The 9,048-nt window shown below is 39.4% G+C and overlaps 1 long non-coding RNA gene across 1 annotated transcript; it reads right to left on the bottom strand.

Moving 5' to 3' along the window:
- Positions 1–719: 719 nt before the first annotated feature.
- LOC135982263 (uncharacterized) lies at positions 720–7,628 on the bottom strand. Its single transcript, XR_010599520.1, has 3 exons — positions 7,513–7,628; positions 7,256–7,324; positions 720–6,816 (listed from the first exon to the last, which is right to left on the bottom strand). It is a non-coding gene; the product is annotated as an uncharacterized LOC135982263 (long non-coding RNA).
- Between the last annotated feature and the right edge of the window lie 1,420 nt (positions 7,629–9,048).

Here is a 9,048-nt window from a genome sequence, read left to right on the forward strand (position 1 = left end):
TCTCAAAACTCTCTACAGCCAAAGTAACAACATCCCTGTTCCCTTTCAAATGAAAGCCCTTACTTCATACTTTACCTTTCAAATGCTTTAACTGTTATCCTCCTTTTCTGGATCTTTAAAAGGATTTTTAATGCTGTGTTTACCAAGGTACTAAGCAGGCTGAGGTCTCTGCATACCAAGCCTTTTAAAAACTATTTAATGTTGGACAGTAACTGGATTATGTTAACAGCTTTGACTCTTTGAGCCCATATATTCCATCTAAGTTAATACAGACAGGTAAACCAGGTAGTCATTTTTCAGCTTCATCTAGTAAACACCTGTCACACCTAACTTGGGTAGGATTTCTTAAATTAACTGTGGCTATTCTGTCAGTAACAATGTTCAGAAAGCTGATGTGTTTTACTACTGGTCTATATCTAATAAGGATCCTGGGACACATGCATGAATGAGAAACTGAAAGATCATCCAGCTTAAATTAAACAGCACTAAGAAATTTCTAGTGAACATCTGCCAGAATAATGCAACTTCTAACAGAGAAGACTAGCTATGGCAAGAGATCTCAAAGGTTGCATGATAGCTTGGAATCTACCCAGATAGTGCCAGACAAGTGAAAAGATCTGAAGAATTGTCACCACCAATCTGAGGATATAAAGTAAAGCCAATTCACTCTTACCTACCTCAGTTAATAGCATAATTTATTTGATGTAAACATGGTAATAACCTGTATATAAGTTTCAGATGTAATTTATTCATAGATATTACAGCTAGAAGGGATATTCTGATTATATAGTCTGACCTCCTGAACACTACAAGCCACTAAGCCCCATCTAGTTACCCTGTATCAAGCCCATTGACCTGGATTAAACCAAAATCTTATTGTTCTCCAGAGACTAAACTATTGTGTGTCACAGACAGAGAATAGCAGGGAGTAAGGTGCCTTAATGCTTGAGGCAGGGAATTGGTTTGAGGAGCTATGCCCAGATGAACATAGCAAGCAACACATGTCCCTCTGCCCATGCAGAGAAAGGTAAAAAGTTCCAAAAGGTCCCTGCCAGTCTGACCTGTGTGAAAATTATTTCCCGACCTCAAATATGGCAATCAGTTTGACCCTGAGCATGTGAGCAAGACACACCAGCCAAGCATCTGAGAGAAGAGTCTTGGTACCACCTCAGAGGACACCAGGAGGGGTGGCCAGTGATATCTCCAACTGGGGCCATCTCTGATGCTTCAGAGGAAGGAGTCCAAAAATAATAATAATAAAAAATACAACCAATGTGTGTGGGGGTTCCTGCCTGACCCCTACAGATGACCAGCTGAAGCCCTGATGCATGACATAAAACATAGGATTGGAAAGGACCCCCTCATTGAGCTCTGTCCCCTGCCATGTCAGGCAGCCAAATCAAGTTAGTCTTTGGACAGTTAAGTGTCAAGAATTGATCTATTTGCTAGTTTCAACTGGTGTGAAACAAATTAAACAAGTAATAAGAGTAGATGAGCTCATAATTAAGAAAAATACAGCTAAGAAGGAAAACAATGAAACAATCCTGATGTCTCTCAAAGTGGAAAACAGTACATAAGTCAGATAAGGTTCCAAACAAGTAAAAGTAGTATACTGAAAACACTGAAAATAATCAGACAAAGCAATCCCTACTCTTTTCCAGCTTGGGATCTGGATTCTGTCCAAATATTTTGTTCTGAATCAGAAGCAAACTCCCACATCTGGCACATTAGCAAGCTTGAGAGGTCTTCTGCCTCATTACGTGTGGCCCCAATAAAGCCAGGGAAAATTCTCCATGTATTACAGGTCTCATGTAACACATCCCATATATTTTTTTCATTTAGTTGAGCACACAAGAGTTATTTTTACCATATACTGCTGGGGGGAGGAAAAATGTATTACCTTTATCATTTCCAAGCCATGTAGCATATCCACTGTTACCAGATGTTTGCCAAGGATAACTGGAAAAAGAGCATTATTGTCTCCTTAAAGTTTTCATGATGATTTGAATCACTTCACTGCTTCCACCCAATGGCATGCACAGACATTTTTATGTAGACATAAGCACCAGACCCATATCATCTCAAGTGTATGGCCTGTGACAACTCTCATGAAGTCCACAACTTGCAGTCTTCCAAGTAGCTCCAACAGTCACAGTACACAGCATACAATTACATGGTGGTGACCTGCTACTTTGGCCACTCTATCTTCCATCTCTGTCTTCTGTCTTCCTCGACATGGCAAGATCTTGCTCCTTGTGCTAAGTAAAATAAAGTTTCTGGCCATTAGGAGATAACACCCTTGGAGTCTTCTCTTCACTGCTATAACCTTGACAATTTGTCAAGGCATGAGGTAATGCATCTGACTGATTGTTCTTCACCTAGGGATCAAAGAGGATCCTATCAAAAACAAGCCTCCTTAGCTTACACAGCCCTAACTGGGATTTTCAGAAGACTCCAAGGGAGTAAGATACGAAACTCCTATGGAGTTTCATCAGGATTTGGGCACCTAACTTTCTTGGGTTCCTTTGAGAATCCCAAGCAGTCTATGGAACTCCATGCCTTTTTAAAGCTGGTAGGGCCTGGTGTTTGGTCACAACTATTTTCACCTTCCCTTTTTCTGTAATTCATATCTTGACAATTCATTTGCCTTGTTTAGTTTTAACAAGGATTTTCCTGGGCCACCAGATCCACTTTTTGTTTTGTATTTAAAGTTGCACAGCATCCCAAAATACGAAGTTAAGTAGTTCAGTTTGGAATATTTCCAAGTACTGTGGTTTGTGAAATGTACTTGAATCTACTTTTTCATAAGCATCTGCTTTATTTCTTCAATACACTTACTAAGATTTTACTTCAGACTCCTAACTCTGTAACCCCCAAATGTATAAATGCCACTTCCCTAGATAAACTAGTTTGACTGTAGTAATATTCTTCATTCTGGAGGCAAACCTCTACATATGATGAATTTTTGGTTACCTAAAGAACCACTTTCACCCCCAGTATTTCATCCACTCACAACAGCTTGTGCATATCTTATTGCTGTAAGTCATAATGGGAACAATGCTCAGACTTGCAATTCAGTGTATTGAAGAAATGGCATGCAGCATTGTTCCTGGGTGCAAGATTTTGTAGGTCTTGCTCCTGCTGTGCCCATTGAAGCAAATGGCAAAGCTCCCATTGCCTTTAATGGTGCAGGATCAGGGCCCTAATGAGTAAGATTGAAGACCAGCTCATTCACCAAGGTAAAAACAAAGTAGTAATGCTATTTTTAAAAAAAATTGGATTCACATAACCACAACATTAAAGTTGTAGTATCTGTTTTGACTATGGGTTTCAGACCACAATCTGGTTCCTGCACATAGACCAAGTAAACAAGCTGTGCTAAGGTTGTTCCATGGCAGTTGGAGAATTGCCAGTACATCCACCAGCTAGTCCCTCCCAGATCATCGTTCCCCACGCCCCAATTTGCACATGGTTTGCACTGTTACAAATGGAGTCTCTTCAGAGAACATCTCCATGATGCAAACTAACCTCATGCAGACTTTCTGCATCCTGTTTCCCTTCAGCAGCAGATTTATACCAATTCTAACTTAGTAAAGAAGTGCTAGTCTGTTTTCCCCTTTCCCATCAGCCTGACGATAAAGGAAAGACAGACTACAGTTGAAAAAGCCAGAAACAAATCAGTGGCAAAAAGTTTGGTCTTAGATAAGGTACAAGGCCAGTGCATTTCATTAGAATAATGTTCAATATAAGATTAAAAAAAAGAAAGAGAGAGAGAGAGAGAGATGAAACCCAAAACCAAACAAAACTTGCCAGTTTCATATTTTGTCACACATACAGATCAGAGCGGGTCTGTCAAAAGATTTTGCCTGAAAGATTTTCAGACACGAACAAGACATCTGATGTCAAATCCTTGAAAAACTAGTGGGTTTGCATCATTTTGACATGGTGGTGCAAAACTGCACATACTTAAGCCAGATAAAATATTCACACAAATATCTGCACTGTGGACATGCTGAGTTTCACATATCTCTGGGTTATATCTTCACTTATTTCACTTTAGTGAAGGCACAATAAACTCTCTTGATTAAACCAAGTTGATTTAAATGTTTTAGATTTGGTTTCAATGAAAAACAAGTTTGACTGATTCATTACAGATTATTGATGTGAAGATATCTCCCAAAGTACAGTCACATACTTCAGTGTTTTTTGGAAGTGTACCATAGGTAAGTGATTTAAACTACTAAATGAGAATTCACTGAACATAAGAAACTTATGGGGATTTAAACAGCTGAACACAATGCAAACTTTGCTAGCATGTCTATAGATTTTTTCACTGAACTTTTAAAAAGCTAAAACTGTATGTTTAGACAGAATCTGTTTGCCTCTCTTTGGCATATTTGAGATGATGGCTCTACAGATGGCAGGCAGGATGTTTAGCTTTGAAATAGGTCTGATTTTTCAGTGTCTAAAGTGCATGCTCTTTGCATACAAACTATATGTAATAGTTTTGAACAGTGGGGAGATATGAACAGACAAACAAGAGGGATGTAACATTGCAACAAAAGTTTATGGGAGGATTTTGGTTGTTTTTTTTAAAACTTACTGCTTGTTTTTCAACCAAATCTCACTGACTTGTTAACTGTTTAGGTTGCCTCAAGGGTGTCATCAATTAATTGAACTCTGACCTCTCCGAATTTGATTGATAGGCACGTGATTGAAGCACAGACTAGGTCCCACCATTAATTACCCTTCCTAAAATGCTAGCTATTACTCAGCACCTCAGAAGAACTGTAGTGATGATAGAAGGGCAAGTTTGATGTTTGGAGGTGTTCATGTCACTCTCTCATCACACTCTGAAAGCTTTATATTGGAGAGCACAGCAAAAAGAAATAAGTGCATGAATGTGTTTCTTTTGTCAGAAAACGTCTCCTGTATTCCTCAGCAAGGACCAGAACTACATAGCTTGTAACTACATATAGCATACACCACTTCTGTCAGAAAATATCATTTTGAAGTCATGGCTCACATAGCACTTTACACATATCAATGAATTATGCCTCACAACAATCCTGGCAGATAGGCTTACCCCCCCTTGATATACAAACTGAGGGGAAACCGAGGCAGAAAGGAGCAAGTATATTGTCCCATTGTTGAACAGGAAGTCTTCAGCAGAGTAGGCATAGTATTTGTATTGTGATGGTGACTAAAGGCCATGGCCTCCATGTGCTAGGCACTGTACAAACATACAGGGGGAATCCCTCCAACAAAGAGCTTAAAATAAAGCCAACAGAACTCAGGCTTGGGAATAGAATCCAGACCACATGAGACTCAATCCTGTGTTTTAACCAGAGTGTAAAAAATCATCCCAAAAAACCTCCTTTATTTCTGCAGATAGACCAGCACTGCTTAATGCAGCTGGAACAAATGTGTAAGTGTGTATAAATGTGTTAGCTGTAGCAGAGTAGCTTTTTATATGGTTAGAAATGTATATTAGGTTTATAACATATTCCCTAAAGGATTTCAAATAGCCATGGGGAAGGAATGGAAAGCTATTTTTCTTTAGTAAGACTTAGTTTTATTAGAAATGTAGTATCTGTGACTTTAAGAAATCACAAGGATTTTTTCCAATAAATATTTGCCTTATGAATTCATGTCACCTACAAATGCCAAGTGGTCTACAGTTGCAAAGTCAAACTCCAAACTGTTCTATAAACTCTGGGGATCCCAAGTAAGAAAACAGTACTCCACCCACTTTGGCTATTCCCATTGTTTTTCCTTTACTGTCTGCCTGCCTGCCTTACTTCTCCTGCATCCAAAGTAGACTCTTCAGTAGGCACAAGTAAGAGAGGAACAGTTTCAGTTGTTTGTATAATACATTGATGGGCACAGTCTAAAGTCAAAAATAGAACAGAACGTGAATAGAGAAGGATGGTACCACTGTAGTGGTTAACATGTTGTACGGTCAATGTGTTTTACAGCCAACCTGTGGAACTGTGAATGCGATGCAATGTCAATCGGTGGAACTTGTTGCCAGGGGATGTTGTGAAGGCCAAAACTATAACAGGGTTCAAAAAAGAACTAGACAACTTCATGGAGGATATTTCCATCAATGGCTATTAGTCAAGATGGTCAGGGATGAACCCCCATGCTCTGGGTGTCACTAAACCTCCACCTGCTAGAAGCTGGATGACAGGAGATGGATCATTAGATAAGTTGCTCTGTTCTGTTCATTCCCTCTGAAGCATCTGGCACTGTCCACTGTCAGAAGACAGGATACTGGGCTAGATGAACCATTGGTCTGACCCAGTATGACCATTCTTATTTAATGGGGAAAAAAAGAAGTTCCAAGTAATAAAAGCTAAGGAGATGCCAATATAAGTACATTTCTAAATAGCCGCCTCTCAACCTCCGTGCATTGATAATTTTTATTAGGCTTATGTTCCTCCCACACTTCCACTTTTTATCGTGGATTCACAATAATGTAGATAATGTAGCATGTTGGTTTTTAAAAAGCCAAACATTTTTTCACTATTATGTCATAGTCCTTACGAAATTTCTGGCATTTTTTAATGGTGTGATGCTTAGAACTACTAAGATTTTAAGGGGGCAGCACTGCTGACTAATTCATATAAAACTACTGCAGTCATACTTATCTTGTTTCTGAAATACACTCAGGCGTCTGGCTGTTCTGGCTGGAATTGACGAGATGAGATTGATGCAGCACCATGGCTCTTAATCCTGGGGATCGATGGTACGGAAAGCACAGCAGTTTACTTCTGTGCTTTTTTAATGTTCCAAATAGTAGCTTGTTAAGTACTGTAAGAAACATGGACATAGTGATACAAGTAACTAGACACAAATTAGACACCATGGAGAATGTTTTTTTCCTCCCAGTATCCTGGCTGTAAGAGAAACACAGGCCTGAGTTTGAGTTTTCACACACTATGCAATGAATGGATTCAGTATGGCATGAGAGCCAGCCAGTTTCCTATTAACTATTTCCAAACTTGTTAACTTTGGGGTAATTTTTTGAGGGATGGGAGTGTGTTGAATGTGTGTGGGATGGAGGGGGAAAGAGGTGGGGACACACACACACAATCCTGACACCAGCCCACCCTGCAGAGTTCCCCATGGAAGGATAATACAGGCTCCTGGTACCATGGAGTGGGGATGGGAGTGTGGAAGTGAAAGAGCAAATGGCCCTGGGCTCCAAATGATCTGTCTCTCTAAGAGGGGGAAGGCAAGTTCTGCTTACCTTCTATCTCTGGAGCAATACAGGAGCAAAACATGTCACTTTTCCATTTGCACCTTCACCTGGGTTTTCCTGCACGAGGAGACAATTAGGACCAATATTTACACTGGCATCTAGCCCCATATCTAGATATTTAAAATGGGCATTTGGATTGTCAAACCTTTATCTCTAAATCTGACCCAAATGCACCCCTCATTGCAGGTATTCACCACATAGGGAAACATTTGACTCATGCAATCATTTGAGTTACTAACACCAACCTTTGAGGCTATGGTTGAGTGTACTTGATGTGAATGGAAGGTCAGCAGTCTTCTCCCACTCATTGTTTTTCTTTGTACAAGGACTTTTTGAATGTTTATGATGTCACCTTTAACCTAGGTGATAAATACACAACATGGAGATAATAGGGCACATTAATTTCCTGCTCCAGCAGTGAATGTTCAAAAAGTATTTGAGAAAATATAAATGAACCAAATTCATTCCCAGTATAAATCCACTGATGTTATGGATGCTACATTAGGGATAAACTTGTCCCACTTTGCTAGCAAATTTATCATATTTATTGTCAGTTGACACAGCAAGAATGGCTGGAAGTGCTCGTTCAGAGGCATGAAAGATTCTGATATGGCTATTTATAGGATTTAAGTTTAAAGTGCCAGTATGCATTGAAATAAGCTTGCATATAAAGGTCCCAGTGCTGCAAACATTTATACACCTATTTTCCTCATCAGTAGTTCCACTGACTTCAAAGGAATTATCTGTGTGCACAAAGTTAAGCCCAGACCTAAGTACTTGCAGGATCAGGGCCTAAGTGGGAGAAGGAAAGAACAGTGACTGTCATAGATGCTGAGCTCCCATTCACATCAGTGGAAATGGCAGATGCTCATCACTTCTGAATCATGCAGGTGTTCTGAGATGGGGCAGAATGATCTCGGTCCAAGTTTATATTAACTGCAATTCCCTGAACATAGAAAATTAAGCAGCTTTGTACTTTCTGTACTACGTGCTTAGACGTTGTTAAATATAGAGATTCTGACCTTTGCCCTGTATGCAAAATACAAAAGGTTCTGTTTTCTTTCAGTCTCTCTCACAGATCGCTCTGCAATTTTAGAAAACCCTACACAGAATATGGAAGTTATACAATCAATGTTAGAGGCCTCATTTTTTACTTTACATTTTTATGGTTTCCTTGTCTAGGTCCCAAGGCAGGTCAGGCATTCATTCACTGCCTGGACTTCTATTCTGTGCACATTTTTCCTTATCTTGGGATATTTTTGAAGTGGATTTAAAACACAAAAACCAAAAATCAGAGTCAATTTTTAAAGTGGTCACTCCTTGGCCTGTCAGCAAACTCCTCTGAGGTAATAGCCTTGTTGCTCAGCAGTAACCATTTCATGCTGGCAATGAACCCCTTCCCGCGGTCACAGAGCTTGTAAGATAAAGGGAACTGATTGTCAAACATATTTAACATATGGATTAATGAAGCGCAGTTTTAAGTTTAGTCTTCTGTTTTGGAGATAATGGCTTACATTACTTGGATTACATACAGACTGAGAAGTGTCTCCTATGCATCGATTCTGTAGTGTGCTGAAAGATAAAAATCCCATTTGCTGTTTTTTTATATTGGTGGTCTTTGACACTGGTACTGCAGATCTGTATGTTCCTTGTAAATCACAGATACACCTGCCAGATAATTCACTTAACTGCTGAATGAAGTGTTTCTTAGCTGGAAACTGAACTAGCCCATATTTGTGAGGTGGTGACTTACAATAGTAATAGGATTTACTTAAAGGAAA

This window comes from Chrysemys picta, chromosome 3, assembly GCF_011386835.1.
Source record: "Chrysemys picta bellii isolate R12L10 chromosome 3, ASM1138683v2, whole genome shotgun sequence".
Lineage (NCBI taxonomy): Eukaryota > Metazoa > Chordata > Testudines > Emydidae > Chrysemys > Chrysemys picta.